Here is a 20,679-nt window from a genome sequence, read left to right on the forward strand (position 1 = left end):
AACTCTATCCTTATTATGTATAACGTATAGCAAAAATACTGGCAAAGTTTATATTACCCTTGATAAAATTGTTAACACATTTGCTTTAACTTTGCAATTAACACCATACAAAAATTTTTAAATACATTTTCTTTTTTCCATACATTTTTCCTAGCAGTTTTTCTAAACTTAATTAGATTTTAAAGTAACTCCCTAACTTTCGCTGAACACCTAAAAATAACCTTCTAAACACCTTGCTGGTTTTCAAAACTTTAGTGAAAAACTAATCAGATGTTTTAATATTATCCTTCATAAGACTATATTTAATTTCAAAATATAGTTAAAAAAAAAAGTCATTCTTGAAACAAGTCTCCAATTTGAAGGGTGAGTTTAAGCAACATTTCTTGAGTCAATAACCCTTTATTTCGGGAAAAGTAAAATTAAGTTGCAACTACAGTTAGCAGTTGTGCAGCATAAAAGAACTAACTATAAATTCCGAGCTCAAGCAGATATCATTAGAAGTGGTGGATCATGAGCATTGTTGCAAGTGTTGAGGAAAGTCCAGCCAGGCAGGGAGGAGGGATCAAGTAGGGAATCATGACCCATTATGCAGCCCTACGAGATCTAGAATTGATCCCATCCCCCAAGTTCCATGGCAACTTATCTGTTTGTTCCCAAGGGAAGGCAAGCAGTCTGTGAAGATTCCTGTATTATAGGCAGAACACAATAAAGTAGCTAGCTTGAACCCTACATGTGTGGATCTGGTTGCCTGTGCCAGAAAACTTCTGACTTGATGACAACAAATGGAATAAAACATTTCAAAAGACTAAAGTTAAGAAATGCATATATCTCTACCACCCCCCTTACAGCCCTCTCCTCTACCCTGCTGTGGGCTAGGTTGCCTTTTACCTGACCATTCCCTTGGCTGCATCTCTTTTGCCCTGTCTTCCAAGATAATTCCCACATACTGTACCATTACCAGCAGAGATTACTGTGATAGACCCTATATAACGGCACCATAAATTATTAAAGGGCAACTTTGGCCTTAAAGACCTTATAGTATAAACTTTATGATCTTTAGTATATAGAGCAGAGTACTTGGATGGTTATAACTGAGTAGTTCTGAAAGATTTTTAGCAGAGTTATGATATTCACAGTGTTTTCTTAGTGGCTTGTCCATGACGTATGTCAGTGATGATCACCCCAAGAAGGAGCTAACTTATTCAATAAGTTCCCCATCCATATACCAGTTATATTTAGTATGTCTCTTTCCAAAGACCACTATTTTCGACTTGGCCTTATTAATTCTTAATGGGTTGATGGCGCAGCAGACATCCAGTTTCTACAGCACTCTCCTTAAGTCAAGTTGAGATTACATTATGAGGAGTATATGCTTTACATGCAAAAGATGTAGGAGATGACCAGACTGAGCACAAGGGAGGGGGTCAAACACATCATCAGGCCTCAAGGCCCTTCATGTCCACAAGAGATCTAAGTCCAGCCCACCTTGAATTCCGTTGACTCTTATCTACCATCAATTTGCTTTGACTGTTAGTAGTTCAGATTCTTATAGAAAGCTTAAGCTTGCAATGAATATTCATATTCATTTGAACTGCCTGGATTCCTGATTTCCTGCACTTAACAAAAGGATTTTAATAGATTTGTTTAGAATCTTTGACATATGGATATCCTGGGAGCAGAGAAATCTTGGGATCTCCATTCCCACCCCATTCTAGGGGAAAGATACTGTAAAATCCCCATTCCCTCCCCCACCCCTCCAACCTGCTTTCCAGCTCCGTTCTCCTGCACAGGGCAACAAAAGAAGACCCAGTTGATCAGCTGGGACTTGGGAGGCAGAGAAGAGATGGGGGCGGGGCCAGTCAGAGGTGGTATTTGCTGGTTCTGCAAACTACTCAAAATTTCCACTACCGGTTCTCCAGAACTGGTCAGAACCGGCTGAATACCACCTCTGGTGGTTAGCCATTTATGAAGTATCTTTCAACCAGACTCAATTTAATGGCAAGTAAACCCAGAGGAAAATATTTTTTTCAGGCTGATGATGCAGCCATGCCAACAAAACAACCGTATCTATTTGGAAAATCCATTCTATTTCTCAAAGTAAATGAAAATCGTAAGATTGGCCAGAGAAATATTGATTAAATAATCAGCTACACCAATCCATATCTCAAACTACATGATTTTTTTTTTCAAAATGTATTTAGAACAAAGTTAATTTCATGTGCAAATTGTCTCTTTTGATAGATTTACAAATCTAATTGAGCAAAGAAACCAATATTCTATCAGCATAAATGGAGGACAGTTTTTTCTAATCCCTCCGTTCTTTTTTTAATTTAGCTTTAACTGCTTTCTGCTGAAGTCCCATGATTTTTATGTCAGTGCTTAGTTCATCCTTCCTTTGCTAATTAAGGAAAGTGGCCCAGTTGCTATGAAGTCTAGGTTTATCATGAGCGAGTGGAATTCTCTAGGAAGAAAGGAAGCCTGGGGAAGAGAGATAAGACACACCAAAACTTGCAGCAGGCATCAACATATATATTAATGAGACACATTTAACACTGTCTACATAGCTATCAGTAATACTAGGCTAATGTACACCTCCGTACAAGACACTTGCAAGCACTTGACAAATTTCAGCACTAGGACTAATTGAACTCCTGCCCACCCGCTCTTTGGAAAAATAGCACAAATCTTAATAGTGTATTTGCTATAAGATATTCTTTTATTCCAATGAGAGGAAGAGAGGGGGATGTATGAGGGATTGAAGTTGGGGTGGCTGCCTGCTTGTTTCAAAGTCCCCCCCCCGCCTATTCTCTCAGGCATTTGCACATTCCCCCCAGAATTGAACTCACAGATGTGTTCCAGATGCCTGTCTAATTGAGCCACACCCTGATGTCTTCAAGGACTTGCTGACCTTCAGAGGCAACCTCACCTCAGCCCATCTTTTGGACTTATCAAAGCAGTTCAAGTGCTAAGACAGAGACGGGGAAATGGTATCCTATAGTAGGAAAGGTGATAAGCAAATGGCCTATAGAGGGGAAAGCAGAAGCGATGCCTGAAGACTGGCAGCTCTTACAAGTGGGGAAAAGGTCTGTTCCTCAACTTCCAAGACCACAAGGTTCAGGGTCACTTCCATCCTTCTAGGACTTTGCAAGATAATATTGCCACATAAATACGTAGTCTTTTATACTCAGTTCATAAAAAAGTTCATAAAAAAGCTATGGTGAGCGACATATTTTATTTATTTATTTATTTTATTTGTCAATCGCTTACAAGATAATAGGTATAAGTATAAACATGAGTAAGAACACAGGAAATAGGCACAAATAAATGGGGACAATAGGACAGGGACAGTAGGCACGATGGTGCACTTATGCACGCCCCTTACAGGCCTCTTAGGAATGGGGTGAGGTCAATAGTGGTTAGTTTAAGGGTAAAGGAGTGGGGGTTAGAGGATGTGACAACAGAGTCAGGTAGTGCATTCCAGGCATTGACTACTCTGTTGCGGAAGTCGTACTTTCTGCAATCAAGTTGGGAGTGGTTAACATTGAGTTTGTATCTGTTGCGTGCTCTTGTATTGTTCTGGTTGAAGCAACAATACAAGATATCCTGGTAGAAGTCCAGCTTGGAGCTTTGTCTGGAGCTTGGGGGCAACTAGAAGAGAAGCAACCGCACTGAAACAGTGCCCCATCTCAACTAGTGTGAGAACTTTGGGGAAAGGCAAAGATTGTGTGCTACTTTATGGATTTAGAGACTTTTTTTTTTAATGAACTGAGTATAAAAGACTAAGTATTTATGTGGCAATATTATCTTGCAATGTCCTAGAAGGATGGAAGTGACCCTGAACCTGTTGTTGGGGAAGGGGTATGCTGCAATAAAGCCCTTTATATAGTTTTGCTGCACTATTTCGTTGGGGAACTCATTCTCATACTTATGCTGCGATAATGTTCTAATTTAAAGGCAATTCTTTCTAATCAGATGCCTCACTTTCCTGGCCAACAGGAGTCAGGTTAACGATATGCAACTCATGACTACATCAAAATTGTTGATCTAGGATTCTAATACCCTTAATAATGCAACTATCTGAAGAAAAGCCTTTCTCATCAGTCACTTTTTCCTGATGAATTTAATTCCATTTTCTCAAGCACTTGTCTCTAGCAAAAATACAAGGGAATACCACTCAAAGAAATATGATGATGGTTGCGACGTTGGTAGCAAAACACATTCTTATTTAGGTTAATTTCTCAGTGAGCAAAAAAAAAAAAAAAAAAAAAGGTAAGCTACAGTTAAGCCTTCTGTAGGTATGCAGAGGGGATGGTAAGTCACTTTTCATCCACATTTCCTTCTCTCTCCCTTTTGTCTAGCTGCCATATGGAGTTTCATCAGGATAGCCAGGCTGCATTTGAGGTAGTTTCAATCATTCCTATCACACCGACTGCAGGAAGAGAATGGCTTTCAGCTCAATTACCCTTCACATTCCAATTCCATAACGCTCCAATGAGGCTTTTTAACCCAAAACAACAACAACAACAACAACAAAAGCATGTCTGCCGCAGCTATGCTTGAGAAGCAAATGTGCAGAATGGTCGTGACTAACAGAACTTAAACTGATTTCTCTAGTTTGGAAATGTATCTACACAACTTGCCTCAGTTTCTCCATTGTCCCCGTTTCTTCCTTCTGCTATCCTCTATTTGCTTTTGGCAAGAGGAAACCAAGTATAATCTATAATTATCATAATTTTCCAGCCCTTATAATTGTTTCTCCACCAGTGATAATAATAGTTTTCTCAAAGAAACATCAATCCTAAGCATTGTCTTTTAGCAGGAAATTTCCACACACTCTGGTTTTTTTTCTTCCTTCAACCAATTTTTATTATCATTACATTGTTAGAATGGATACAAACAACCTAATAAACCATGTAATAAACCAAGAATGGCTTTAAGAATGGGTATGTCTACACATAATGAAAAATTTACAGCTGAAATAGCCATTATACTTGTCACCAAGTCAATATCTAATTAACCATTAATCCTAATTCTTGACTTACAGCTAGCTAACAAGCCTTAACAATTATTGCATGGTGACAACTAGTCTTTCCTTAGTAGCTTTTTATTTAATGCTATGTCCATCCTTAAATATGACTACCATTTTCTACTACATTTCAATATTATTGGGATTCAGTATAGGTAGTCCTTGACTTAAAACCAATTATTTAGTGACCATTTCACACAACCATTGCAACATCCCCATGGCCATGTGATCAACATTGAGGTGCTTGGCAAATGGTTCATATTTTGTGATGGTTACAGTGTCCCAGGGTCATGTGATCACCTTTTGTGACCTTCTGAGAAGCAAAGTCAATGGGGAAGCCAGATTCACTTTACAACCATGTTACTAACTGAACAATTGCAGTGATTCACTTAACAACTGTTGCAACAAAAGGTCGTAAAATGGGGCAAAACTCACTTAAAAACTGCCTCATTTAGCAACATAAATTTGGGGTCAACTGTGGTCATAAGTTGAGGACTACCTATATAAAGTACCATGGTAATCAACAAACAACTTCAGTGCTACACTTCGAAACTAAATTTAGGGATAGAAATAGAATAATTACACCACTAATATGTAATTTAGCTGTAGAATCAGTCCAAGGTACCTTGGTCAATGATATCAAAAGTTACTGAAAGATCACAATCCCTATATACTGAATCCGCTAAATTCACTCAGCATGGGAGGGAAATCTGCACTATTTTTCTTATAATGGAACTATTAGATACACTCATGAAACTCTGTTATCACTCAAATTTAATAAAAAAACAAACATCTGATATATTATACTAGACACTATGTTCACATCTTGATATTGCACCAACTAAAACTCATATCTGAAAGGGACGTCATAGATTCAGATCTGAAGGGGAAAGGGTGTTTGTGGGAACATGGTGTGGTGGCTCAATGGGTAAGAATCTGGGCTAGTCAGCTGGAAAGCTGACAGCCCAGGTTTCAAGACCCAAACACTGTGCGACGGGGTGAGCTCCTGTTTTCAACCCTAACTCCTGCCAAACTAGCAATTTGAAAGCATGCAAATGCAACTAGATAAATAGGGACCCATCGTGGGAAGGTAACAGCACCCTGTGACATCATGCTGCCACATGTCCAGGGAAACTACTTTGGATGGGGCTGGCTCAATGGCCTTGAAATGGAGATGAACACCACTCCCTATAATAGGCAATGATTAGTAGAGTAAAATCTTCAGGGACTCCCCATCGTTCAAGAACCTAGTCAACTGAAGTCCCCATACTAAATTGATGGCAATTAAGGGTCAGTGGAATTCAAGAGTAGTTGGGCTTGGACCATTTGTGGGAACGTAATAACTCTAAACTGTTGAAAGTCTATGGAGATTCCGTCATCCAGACCATGGTTTGTCCAAAAGGTGCTTTTGCAAGAGGTCCTCTTTGGGTCTAAACTGATGGTGCATTTAACTCTGCCTACCTTCTTTGCATCTGTCTTCACGCAAAAAGAAGCTATAGCTCAACCCACCAAAAACATAACTGTAAAAGACAGACTAGAAATAAAAGTTAAAATACGCAAAAAAAAAAAAAAAAATAGTAAGAGAATACCTGTCTGATCTTGATGAAAACAAATCACCGGGGCCTGATGGATTACACCCCAGAGTTTTAAAGGAGCTGGCAGAGGTCATCTCAGAACCACTGCACCATATCTTTCGAAAATCCTGGAGCACTGGGGAACTACCAGAGGACTGGAAAAGAGCTGATGTGGTTCCCATCTTCAAAAAAGGAAAAAAAAAAACAGACCCAGGAGACTATAGACCAATCAGCCTAACTGTCGTGTCCGGCGCAGGAAGGAAGCTCGGAGTCAGTGACTATTTTCAGCTCTTTATTGTGCTCGGTTACAGCTTAAAACTTGGAAGGAAAAACGGCGGCTTTTTATTTCCAAACCGCGGTGGCGCGACCAATGGCACCGCTTGAATCTCCCGCGCTTAGCTCACCCAATCGCGGGAGATTCCCAACGGGCCAATCAGTGCGGCTCGCTCGGCCAATCCGGTCGCCGCGCGTGCTTTAGCCAATCGCGACGCGGGTTTACGAGTATGTTAATTGACTGTACAGAACACCCTCCCTCTTGGTTCGGTCCCTCACGTAACGTAGTCCCGTAAGTAGGCGGGGCTTCATGCTTGCCTACTGGACCTGCGCAGATTAGTTGTTGTTTGGCTTTCGACCAGTTCGGCTCGAGGCCTCTGTGTCTCTTGGCCTCATCGATGGAATTGCCTGGAAGGTGTTGCCGGGCCTGTCGTTGCAGCTCCCTCCCGGTCTACCCGGGTTGGTCGAGCTGCGACTCTCGCCGCTCCCGCCTGGTCTTTCCGGGCTGGTCGAGCTGGCCTGGCTGCTTCTCCCTGGTGAGGCTTCGAGTTGGCTGTTACCCGGTGAGTATTGCTGGTTATTTTCTATTCTTTCTTGGCCCCCTGTAGATTCCCTCCCTCTTGGTGTGTTAATGGGGTCGTCTGTGCTTGCTTGCGTGTCGGTTGTGTTTCTTGCCCTTGATCTTAATTGATCGATGTGGCGTTTCCATGATTGTCCGTCCGTTGTTTGCAGTCTGTAGGAGTGGGGGCCTGTCAGTTGGGTTATGGTTGCCGGTACCCATAGTGGGTCTCCGGTAAGGTTCTTTGCATGACTGCATCGCCTGGTGCAAAGGCCCGTGTTTACTTGATGAGTCTGGGGCTTTTCCGGGTTGTATGTGGGGTGCAGTCTGTCGAGTGGGGACCTTAGTTTCCTCCCCATTAGTAATTCTGCCGGGCTTTTGTTTGTTGTTGTATTAGGGGTTATATGTTGTATTAGGAGCATTTTATTTATCTTTTCTTGTATGTCCCGTGTTCGATTTTTGGATGGTTTTCTTTGTAAATTGAACCATCCGTTCCCCCCATTGGCCGCCGGATGTGCTGTCGCTGTCAGTGCGTGTCGTATGCCCGTCCGCTAGGAATTTTTCGAATTCCAGCGAGGTGAATTGGGGCCCGTTGTCTGACACGATGACATCCGGGAGACCGTGGGTCGCAAACAGTTTGTTGAGTACCTTAGTGACAGCTTCTGTTGTGGTGGTTTTCATGTTGCTTACCTCCAGCCAATTGGAGTAAGCATCCACCGTGATGAGGAATGTGTTTCCTCTTGTGGGGCCGGCGAAATCTATATGTATTCTGGACCATGGCCCCCTGGGGGTCTCCCATTCTAGTATCGGCGCGGCAGGGGATTTGGTCTGGCTTCTTGGCAGCGTGAGCACCTGGCCACCCAAGCCTCAATTTCTTTGTCCATGCCTGGCCACCAAGCGTAGCTTCTGGCCAAGGCTTTTGTTCGTATGATGCCCGGGTGCCCTTCGTGCAAAAGTTTTAATACTTTCCCTTGTAGCTTTTCTGGTATGACCACCCTGTCCCCCATAACAAGCAACCTTTTGCAAAGACAGTTCTGTTTGGCGGTTTCGGAATATCTTGAGCGATTCGTCGTTGTCTTTTTCCGCCACCCTTTTTCTACCCAATGCAATACCCGCGCCAGACGTTTGTCTTTATTAGTCTCTCGGGCAATGTCTGATGCGGTTATGGGTAGGTCGGGCAATGCCTCTATGCTGAGGGTGGTCGTCGTGGGGCTGGGTCGTCGTCGAGGTCGGGTAGTGGCGAGCGGCTCAGGCGCTCTGCATGGGTGATCGTCTTACCGGGCGGTGTGTGAGCCGGTAGTCGTGGCGGCGAGGAACTCGGACCACCTTGTCATCCTGGGGATAGGATGTTCGGGGTGGCCTTGTTCCCCGTCAGGATTCCCAGCAGCGGCTTGTGGTCCGTGACAATGGTGAATCGGCGGCCGTAAAGGTACTGTGGAACTTCTTTACTGCTGCAACGATGGCCAGGGCTTCCTTGTCCAGTTGGCTGTAGTTTCTTTCTGGTTTGCTGAGTGTCCTCAAAAAGAAAGCAATGGGTGCTTCTTTTCCATCCGGGAGTGTATGGCTGAGGACGGCGCCGACGCCAAAAGGTGAGGCGTTGCATGTGACGGCGAGAGGTAGAGTCTCATTGTATTGTATGAGGACGGCATCTGAGGTTAGCAGGTCCTTGGTTTTCCTGAATGCGGTGTCCTCATGCTTCCCCAGGTCCATTTTGCCGTCTTATCCAGGAGCCTATGCAAAGGCTCTGCCGCGTGTCGCTTTTGGGGCAAGAATACATTGTAAAAATTTAGCAGTCCCAGAAATGCCTGCAACTCTGTTTTGTTCTTGGGGATGGGGGCTTCCTTGATGGCTTTTATTTTGTTTCCAGTTGGGTGGATGCCATGTCGGTCTAGGAGGTACCCCAGGAACTCGACTTGCTCTGTGCAAAGCTGGCATTTCTCTCTTCACTTTTAGACCGGCCCTTTGAATTTCTCAAGTACCTCCCTTAGGCGACCCTCTAGTTCTTCCCGGTTGGCTGCTGACACTAGTACGTCGTCCGAAGTAAGGGACCACCCCTTTATCCCCTGCAGTAGTCTCTCCATGAGGCTTTGGAAAATCCCTGGGGCCACACTGACTCCAAACTGGAGTCGGTTACAACGAAACGCTTCCCGGTGGGTGACTATCGCTTGCGCCTCGGCGGTTTCTTCGTCGACCGGCAGCTGCTGATAGGCTTGCGCCAGGTCGAGCTGCAAAACTTTGCCCCCCAGTGAGTGAAGTAGGTGTTGCACTACTGGGACGGGTAGGCGCTTTGTTGCAGGGCGCAATTGAGGGTGGCCTTATAGTCCCCGCAGATCCTTACTGACCCATCTGGCTTAACTGGGGTGACTATTGGGGTCTCCCACCGGGCGTGGTCAATTGGCTGCAAACCCCCTGTTTGACGAGCTTGTCAAGCTGCTCGTCTATTTTTTTCCGTAGTGCGAAAGGCACCCGCCTCGGTTTTAGGCGTATGGGGGCGATGTTGGGGTCTAGGCTGAAGGAGATAGGGGGCCCTCGGTACTTGCCTAGGGTGCCGTCGAATACTTCTTGGAAGTCCTTAGCTAGCTGCTGCTCCCAGTCGGCTTCCTCGATGTGGTTTATGCTGGTGACCTCAATGCCAAGTGGTGCGAACCATTGGAGTCCTAGGAGGCTGGGTCGGTTCCGGTCCACGATTGTCAGGGAAGTTTTGCAGTGCGGCCCTTGAAGGTCACCTCGAACTGTCCGGCCCGATGACGGGGATTCGGTTCCCTGGTAGTCCTTGATCACCAATTTTGGTTCTCCAGCCCTCCCTTTTGGATGGTTGGCACCAGCCGCTTGATTTCTTTCCAGGCGATCATGGAGAGGTAGGACCCGGAGTCCACCTCCATCCGGCAGGGCTCGCCCGATGTTCACTTCTACGTAGACCTTGCGGGCATCGGTGGTCTCGGCGTGGCCAATCGTGACCGTCTGATGGGTTTCCTCCCTCTGGCGGTCTTCCCCATTTCGTCGCCCCGGTTGTCTCGGTTCCAGCGATTGTCGGCTTGGCGCTCTGTGCCTGGGGGTGTGTCGCTCGCCTCCGGTTGCTCGGTTCTCGGCGGCGGGGCTGTATGTTTTTCTGAGCCGGCAGACTCGGGCGATGTGGCCCTCTTATTGCAATGCCGGCAGGTCGCGTCGATGAAACGGCATTCTGATCGGAAGTGGTTGCCCCCACACCCGGCGCACTGGGGCCCCGACTTCGATCTCGCGGTCTCGACCTGCCTGGAGCCGATGGACGTCTTCTTCTTCTTCCGGGGTGTCCGAGGTGGAGTCCAGGTCCCGTGGTGTGTGGTGGTCTCTCGGTGGCTTGCCTCGGGGTTGTCGGCGCGGTCCACGTTCTCTGCCTTCCGCAGTCGGGCCGCTGACTTTTTGGTGGCTTCGCTGCGGAAGCTTCCGCCATGGCGGTGGCGAGGTCGATGTCGCCCTTCGCCATCAGGCAGCTCTTTAGTGCCTGGTCCCGGAGACCTAGGACCACACGGTCTCGGAGGGCATCGTCCAAGTCCTGGAACTCGCACAGGCCCCGAGGTCCCGCAGGTCAGCTATGAAATCACTGACGCTCTGCGTCCTGCCGCTGGTTCCGCCCGGTAGAATTGGTCCCGCCCGAATGAGGATGGGCACGGGGGGCGTGAGTGGTTTTGGAGTAATGGCTCAAGGTCGGCCCAGTCCATCGCCTTTACATCTGCGGGTTTTGCGAGGGCTTTTGCCATCTTGAACACCGCGGCCCGCAGTGCGTCAGGAAAACGGCCCTTTTTTTTCTGTCTGTTCGCATCCTTCAAGTTGCTACTCGAGGGAACATTAGGAATCGGTCTGTGTATGATTCCCAGTCCTCAGTAGCCGGGTTGAATGGTGCGGGCGGGATGATGCCGGCCATCTAGTCGGTCTTTGTCTTCCTCCGGACACGTGCCGGTGGTTCTTCCTTGATCTCACCCTCGCCGCCAGTGTCGTGTCCGGCGCAGGAAGGAAGCTCGAGTCAGTGACTATTTTCAGCTCTTTATTGTGCTCCGGTTACAGCTTAAAACTTGGAAGGAAAAACGGCGGCTTTTTATTTCCAAACCGCCGTGGCCGCGACCAATGGCACCGCTGAATCTCCCGCTTAGCTCACCCAATCGCGGGAGATTCCCAACGGGCCAATCAGTGCGGCTCGCCGGCCAATCCGTCGCCGCTTTAGCCAATCGCGACGTGGGTTTACGAGTATGTTAATTGACTGTACAGAACACTAACATCAATACCCGGGAAGATACTGGAAAAGATAATAAAAAAACAGATCTGCCAACATCTAGACACAAGTAAGTAATAACTAGCAGTCAGCACGGGTTTGTTAAGAACAGATCATGCCAAACCAATCTTATTTCATTCTTCAACACAGTGACTAAATTAGTAGACCAGCAAAATACTGTGGACATAATATATTTAGATTTCAGCTTGGCATTTGACAAAGTAGACCACAACCTACTTCTTAGTAAGCTAGAAAAAAGTGGAATAGATAGCACCACCACTAGATGACCTTGCAACTGGCTGGCATGGAGGGAAGTACGCAGTGGGGTGCTACAAGGTTCCGTCTTAGGCCCAGTACTCTTCAATATCTTCATTAACGACTTAGATGAGGGAATAGAAGGGGAGCTTACCAAATTTGCAGATGATACTAAGCTGGCAGGAATAGCTAACACTGGACCGTATCTAACAAAATGAATTCGATGTAGAGAAAAGTAAAGTCCTTAGGCAAGAAAAACCAAAAGTACACATATAGACTGGTTGAAACCAGGCTCAATAGCAGTAACTGTAAGACGGATCTTGAAGTCTTAGTGGACAACCAGCTAAATATGAGCCAGCAGTGTGCAGCAGAAGCCAAAAAAGCTAATGCAATCCTAAATTGTACTAATAGAGGGATACAATCAAGATCAAGGGAAGTAATAATGCCACTCTATAAAGCCTTAGTAAGACCACACCAAGAGTACTGCATCCAGTTTTGTTCACCACATTATAAAAAAGATGTTGAGACTCTAGAAAAAGTACAGAGAAGAGCAACCAGGATGATTAGGGGACTGGAGGCTAAAACATATGATGAGCGGTTGCAGGAACTGGGCTTGGCTAGTCTAGTAAAGAGAAGGACCAGGGGAGACATGATAGAGGTCTTCCAATATTTGAGGGGCTGCCACAGGGAGGAAGGGGTCAAGCTATTTTCTAAAGTGCCTGTAGGTCAGACAAGGAATAATGGATGGAAACTGAACAAGGAGAGATTTAACCTGGAGATAATGAGAAACTTTCTGATAGTGAGAACAATCAACCAATGGAACAGCTTGCCCTTGGAAGTTGTGGGAGCGCCATCACTTGAGACTTTCAAGAAGAGATTGGACTGGCATTTGTCAGAAATGGTGTAGGAACCCATTGCTTTGGCGGTGGGTTGGACTAGATGACCTACAAGGCCTCTTCCAACTCTGTTAAATCTGTTAAATCTGTTACCCCCTCCAGCTTTGTCTACATTCTCCCACATTTCCTATGGCACTCACAGGTTGCCAAGAAAACTTTTTCCACAAGAAACAGAAGTTTTTCTGCTTCTGGGCCATTGTGATGAAATTCAGGAGAAAAAGAAGGAAGGCAGAAATGGATCACCATCACAGAAATGTCTTCCAGGTTGACTTTTCTTTCCGCTTCCCCCTTCTACCATCTGTTCCACAGGAATGTTTCTTGAGCAAGTAAAATCATAGTGACTTGTGTGAATAAAAGACTGGAGCTGTATCCTTAAAGGTGAGATATCATTAGTAAAACAATTCAAGAAAGGAATTGGATTTTTAATCTCTATCATAATTAAAACAGAATGCAGCACTGCGGTGTATGTATATATCACCACCACACATGATAGTTATCAACTGATGATGATCTCATCTGTAAATCATTTATTCAAAGTACTGCAGAATGGATTTACACTTGAGTTTCTGTAATTGGCTTTAAATTTATTTTATAAAATCTGATATGCATTAGCACCTTTTTACTATACTTATCAGATAATAATGGTGTAGAAGGAAAACCTAAGCTTTTGTTATTTAATAGAATTCTAGCATACTTTTTCAGCGTAAAGATTGTCAACTACTTGATTACAAGTGCAAACTAAATAAGCTAACCCATAAAACAAAACAATATCCAGTACATAATTAATTCATATAAATAAGAAAGCTGTAAATAATACAACTGCTGTTAAAAGTCCAGAGAATTCAAAACGGACTGCAAGATGGAATAAATAAACCTTTAAAATTATTCTAAAAGGAGCAAGGAAATATAACAATATGCACACACACACACACACACACACACACACACACACACGAAGTATAAGTACTGCTTTATAAAAGCCTTAGTAAGGCCACATCTGGAATGCTGCATCCAGTTTTGGTCACCACATTAGAAAAAATATACTAACACTTTGGAAAAAGTGCAAAGAAGAGCAACTAAAATGATTAAAGGCCTGGAGACTAAAACATGTGGGTTTGGCTAGTCTAGAGAAAAGAAGGAGTAGGGAGGACATGATAGCAGCATTCCACTATTTGAGAGGCTGCCACAAAGAGGAGGGAGGGTCAATTTATTTTCCAAAGCACCTGAGGGCAGGACAAGAAAAAATGGATGGAAACTAATCAAGGAAAGAAGCAACCTGGAATTAACGAGAAACTTCTTAATAGTGAGGGCAATTAACCAGTGGAACATCTTGCCACCAGAAATTGTAGGGGCTTCATCACACACATACAGAGAGAGAGAGAGAGAGAGAGCACATTTGTATTTTTTGAAGAAACTCCCAATACTTTGAAAAGCCAATGCAACCTAATCCTAGAAATTTAAAGTGACGTAAGAGGTAAAGATTTACCTGCAAAATATTTAAAAATAAGTTGGGGTTTTTTTCTCTCCTATTTCACTGTCAGATCTCCTCCTCCTCTTTATATAAATATAGTTTTGGTTTGCCAGGAGAACTTGGCTACTAATAGTTCTTTTAATGCGATCCTTCCCTTTTGTTCTACGTGCTACCATGCGATAACAGATGCTCATGTCTTCTACCTGCCTCCCTTCTCTGGAATATTCTGCCTCTTTTCCCTCCTTCCTAAGCCCAGGAGCCATGCATAATCATTTTTGATTTATACTTTGTTCTCTTGCGCCCTATTTTGTTTTTGTTTTTGCTGCAGTCTTCCTCGCCACCTTCATGGAAATGACTGTAATCTCCAGGACACTTTAGACATTACTTCCACACCATTTGGAGCTTTCCGCCCCAGTGCTCTTTGTTGTGCCTCTCTTTTCACAACTTGGGTCCATGTTTTAAAAAGCGTTGTTTTAGGATTTGCGGCGGAGGTCAGACAACTGTAGAATTCCCTGGTACTCTGGGCTGCATCAGATTTTGTGGCAAAAGAAAAAAGAAAGAGAAATGTGCATTTCCCTCTCCCCTCTTGTAAACTACCTAGACAAGATCTCTACCCTGAATGATGACCTAAGCAGATATTTAATAAATCAATAAAGGTTAGCATAAGATAGCAAGAGGTAGGCAAAGCTATCTCATTCTCCTACAAGTTGCTTTATCGCTTTCTCATTTCTGCACACAGTTTTTTTTTCTTTCTCTCTCTCCCGACACCTGAAAGACCTAGCAAATAGTTCTATGGTATAATTTTTTCATATGAATTTGATCGTTCTTAATTTAATATGTATATATGGGTCTGCTCCAGAAAGGTTTGCTATATATTAGCATATTTTCTTTGTTGCTGTACCTTTGCACTTTTTGACAAATACATTCCTTCATTAAAGATCAGGCAAACTAATAATCCAGATCCATAGAGGAGAGATTTAAAAAAAAAATACAAGAGAGTGACAATGGGCACCGATTTTTCTGAAATGGAAGAGATCAGTTTAAAAAAATCATTCTAGGAGTCCTGAACTCATCAGCAGCTACGTTTTGGATCTGTACATATTGAATTCTAATGTGTATTATCAACACATTATTATTATTTTTCTTAGCACCTGATCAGGTTTTGAAATAAAACCAATCTCTTTCTAGTATCTATCAAGTCAGAATAGAAATGGATTTATTATAATACAAAGGTTTTTCTCTTATGAGAAGTGATTACTGATCAAGCATAGTTCCAGGCAAGGATCATGCAATCATCCTGGCTTAATTATAGAATTTTATTGTAGGTTCAGATGACACTTTCTTCCACTTGAAGCCACCTTTTGATATCTGCATATGTGCATACATGCATACAGTATGTGCATCCATTAAGAAGAAAAAGATGCAATAGTCCCACGTAGTCTGTTGGCAGACGCTGTTAAGATTTGACCATTGGAATTTATGCACACATTTATGTGTGTGTGTATATGTGCACAGAGTTGGACATAATGGTTTCATTCAAAGCAATTAAAATGAAATAACAATTTCTTCTCACTGCTTGCACCTTGGCTTGCACTATTTCACTGTGAAGTCATTAAAGGTTGCAAAATAATCAGATAAATTTTATAATGTCATCAAGCTTGGGAAGACTAGGTCTTTCCCAAGACACATAAAAGCTACCCATTTGTGACTGATTCTTTAGTACTAAAATGAAAGTATGTAGATCCTGTTTTGTTCTATAAAAGAGTTCACAATAAATGAAATTAAAAAAGAAAAATATTTTAAACAGTTATGCAAGGATGAAAAAGGGAAGTGTCCCCCCCCCCTCACTATTTTATCTGGTGGTAGAATATTTTTCAGTGTGAACACTAGACACACACCTTACTTCATGTACTAAAATGTAGTTATCTAACCTTTAGAGCCTAAAGGCTCTAAAATACTATCATGGATAAGTTAAAGGCAAGGGTTAAACAAAAAGACATCTTTGAAGAAAGCCACATTAAATGAGCTATAGCTGCATGAGCTTAAACATTGACAATGCACACAGTTGAATGAGTTAGAAAGGAGAGTCGTGAGTTTGTAAATTAGACAGCATCCCTTTGGAACATTGGTGAGCTGCTCCGTCATAGAATGGCTCAGTTTCCACTTAACAGGAAGCCTGAAAAATTGCAGCCATTAAGCTCATAATCTGAAACTGATAGAAGCACCAAGAAACAGCCTTAGTGGTTTAGTTGACCCCAAACTGTCCAAGCCTGACAGGCTTTAACAAGTATACCCAGGTAGAGTGAGTTGACTTCCTCATCCTTTTGACTTTGAATTCATTCTGTTCTGTTTCTACATCAGTCTTAAAATTTACTGCAAAACCCATATTCCTTTCCCTATGAGTCAGTGGTGGGATTCAATTTTTTTTACTACTGGTTCTGTGGGCGTGGCTTGGTGGGCATGGCAGGGGAAGGATACTGCAAAATCTCTATTCCCTCCCCACCCCACTAACCTGCTTTCCAGCTCCATTCTCCTGTGCAGGGCAACAAAAGAAGACCCAGCCAATCAGCTGGGACTCAGGAGGCAGAGAATAGATGGGGGCAGGGCCAGTCAGAGGTGGTATTTGCCAGTTCTCTGAACTACTCAAAATTTCTGCTACTGGTTCTCCAGAACTGGTCAGAACCTACTGAATACCACTTCTGCTATGAACGTCTCCTAATATTTCCCAGGTACATTTTTTCAGATATCTAACACTTTCCTTACAGCATTAATAACTGCTTTATTTATTTATTTGCATCCCATTGTTATTATTTTTACAAATAATAATTCAAGCAGGTGAACATATCCAATACATTTTTCTCCTCCTAGTTTCCCCACTACAACAAGTGAGATGGGTTGGACTGAGACAGAATGATTGGCCCAAAGTCACCCAGCTGGCTTTCATGGCTAAGGCAAAAGTTGAACTCACAGCCTCCAGCTTTCTAGCCTGGTAACTTAACCACTAGACCAGAGTGGTTCTCAGGTCTCACCTATGAAGCAATTTTTCCCAGTTCTGATGTCTTCTGTACAAAATGAGTTCCTTCCCTCAGTCATTAAGCTCAACTGTGATGACTTGGAATTATGGGAGGTAGTTTGGATAACATGAAGTTATGGATAAAGATTTAGAAAGTCTAAACTGGAACTGTTCCTGGGCTTGATTCTCCAGGAGGTAAGAAGCTGAGGCTTAAACAAAACCGAACAAAACTTGCTGTGACAAACAAGATTTGTTGAGCTAACAGACATAAAGGTTACAATGTTGTATTGTTAAGATTTTTCACAGTGCACAAATAAAAACACTCTGAAAGATTTATTGGGTGTAAGAGAATGAAGTGTGATATCTATTTAAGGAGGTTAAGCTTGAAGGACTAAAATTTGTTTTAAAACATTATTATTATTATTATTATTATTATTATTATTATTATTATTATTATTATTATTATTATTATTATTATTAGATTTTAACTACAATGGGACAATGGATCGACTATTTATTGCCAAATCACTGAATCTGAGAACAAAAAAAATTACCATCAAACCGAAGTTCCTGGGTAACGTATATAAAATTAATGACAGCATTGAATTTACTTCTGGCACCAAATCTTTACAATGACGATATGATGAAGTTTTATCCACATAAATATTGTCAGTAAAACATATTTTCAGGCAGGAAGGATTAATTCAGGGATGTCACTAGGTTTACCCAATAAAAAATGTGGCATCAGACAGCCTAATCATCTTTGCAAAAGAAAGAAAAAATGTGAATATTCAGAGAATTTGGGATTAATTTAGAGTACGTTTTGAACAACAGCTGCAGATGATGAAATTATCGTCCTCTTGATGGGTGTTTGGGGGCTACTTCTCTTATTTTATTTTAGTTCAGTTTATTTATTTTGAAGTTTAAGTATAAATAAAAGGCATTTACAAATATATGAATTATATAAATGTGAATGCATGTTATCTGAGAATTGCAAATGGCAGCAGCTCTCCATGGAATATACACTTGCGGCATATTACACTTAGCCACAGCATATTAAATGAGATGGCTTATTAAGAAAAAAAGGTTATAAGAACAAATTAATCACCCTAAAAAGTTGGTGAAGCTCCAGATATTTAAGTGCTGCATTTAAGTGCCCCTGGAAGGATACAAAAAGAAAAGAGAGCAGACATGGTTCAGACTGACACAAAGAACCATATTGGAAGAATTTTCTCACCACAGTCATTCCCAGTGCTTTCGATTTAAATGATCTTTATTTAAAAGTGGGGCCAACAGAAGAGAAAAGGAAGACGAGGCCAGAAATCTGCAACTGAGCCACTAATTTAGCTGGACTGAGATGTAACATGCATTCCAATTGCTTCTTATTTATTACTTCAGGACCCCGTGGCCATTCCAGTTGAATTATATTGCCCTCAGAAGATTCCTGAGGCTAGGCCACCAGGGAAGTGGATATAATTATGAACATTATTGTCATTAAAATAAAACAATAATTTTAATTACAGTGTAAGTCTCCTTCCCTCTCTTTTCCTGTCAATTGATTCCCTGGTAAAAAGAAATGTCATCTGCTAATTTTTCCAAGAAAGTTAAAACGTGTTGAGGATATGGGAGAATGAAATAAATTAGGACAATGAAAATAAATGGAAAAATGACACATGTTTAGAGCAAGTCAATTATAAAAGAAGACAGTTATCATAAATTTGTAATATTTTATCATTTTTGTATTAAAACATAAATAACTAGAAAGAACAAACTATAGTATTGTGAGTTCAAGATCCTGTCCTGTTCATATTGGAGGCACCTTTTAAGGTGCTTCTGGTTGAAAGGATTAGCCGGTGACATCACCATTGCTCAGGAGCTGGAGCAAATAATGGGAGCTCACCCCACCATGCAGCAGCACTCAAACGCAGGCTTGCTAACCTCCAACCCAACGTCCTAACCATGTGGCTTGCTAACCTCCAACCCAACGTCCTAACCATGTGAGCCACCACACTCTTAAGTTCAGAATAATGAATCATTACATATAACAAATAAGGATTTTTTTTAAAAAAAAAAAGATTGTCAGCTGCCCAGTTGAACTTTTACCTCTTTTTCCCCCCTGCTCATTGTGGGTGTCAGGAATGGCATCTGGCCCATAAAAGCTCATTCCATTTACCTGCCCCAACTCTACACTTAGCACATCACTACAGTAACCTTCCCCCAGGAGTGGGGAGGAATGGCGATTTTACAGTATCCTTCCCCTGCCACGCTCACCAAGCCACGCCCACAGAACCGTTAGTAAAAAAAATTGAATCCCTCCACTGCTAAGAACTATAGTTCCTGAAGACTAATTTCACTTCCAATTACAAGGGGAGAAAATGTGAGGAGAAACTCTGTCTTTCTCTCTTAAATATCCAAAAGCTGGCCACTTTGTGAGAAGCAAAATTCTGGACCTTGGTGTGATTTTAAAAGGCTATTCTTAAATTCTAACTGTACATTAACTTCAAGAATGTGCTTTCTTGCACACTTAATTAAATATCTTGACATCATAGAATTGTTAAAGAGATTTGCCCAGGTTTTTTTTTCCAGACCCTGTTGTTCATTAATGCCACAACCTAGGCCCATCCCAAGCTCCATAAAAGTCCTTTCTCAAAAAAGCAGATTTCCGGAGTTAGAAAAAACCATAGAAAGAAAGAGTATTTTGCAAATCCAGAAAGCAACATCATCCTTACTGTTCACAAAATCCTCCTGAAGATTCTCTTATAGACAAGTCCTGTGTTTTAAACTCACAGGATTGCAAGAGAACCTACAGACATGATCTGAGGCACTCATAATAAACAATAATCAGTGTGTTATCTAATGAAGTTGTGGAAAATCTGAGAGTTACATGGAGCAGATTCATGTCAGAGAAAAGATACAATTTAAGAGCAATGGGTCTGCCTGGTAACATTGCCTAAGAATTAAAGTACAGATTTTATATATTAATCTTTAATAACTGGGAAGCCATTTTTGGAATAGTTTCCATAACAAAAGGAAATAGAACATAGAATAACAGAGTTGGAAGGGACCTTGGAGGTCTTCTAATCCAACCCCTTGCCTAGGCAGGAAACCCTATACCATTTCAGACAAATGGTTATCCAATCTCTTCTTAAAACCTGCTCCAGTGTTGGAGCATTCACAACTTCTGGAGGCAAGTTGTTCCACTGACTAATTGTTCTAACTGTCAGGAAATTTCTCCTTAGTTCTAGATTGCTTCTCTCCTTGATTAGTTTCCACCCATTGTTTCTTGTCCTGCCTTCAGGTGCTTTGGAGAATAGCTTGACTCCCTCTTCTTTGGGGCAGCCCCCATGAGATTGGAACACTGCTATT

At 42.4% G+C, this 20,679-nt stretch overlaps 1 protein-coding gene across 1 annotated transcript in view; it reads right to left on the bottom strand.

Annotated features, from left to right (window-relative positions):
- Window positions 1-20,679, bottom strand: part of CDH23 (cadherin related 23) — a 564,480-nt gene that overhangs the window by 410,051 nt on the left and 133,750 nt on the right. The window lies entirely within an intron of this gene.

Source organism: Notechis scutatus, chromosome 4 (assembly GCF_049901735.1).
Source record: "Notechis scutatus isolate UNSWTSFEM ecotype Mainland chromosome 4, rNotScu1.2, whole genome shotgun sequence".
Taxonomy (NCBI): Eukaryota; Metazoa; Chordata; class Lepidosauria; order Squamata; family Elapidae; genus Notechis; species Notechis scutatus.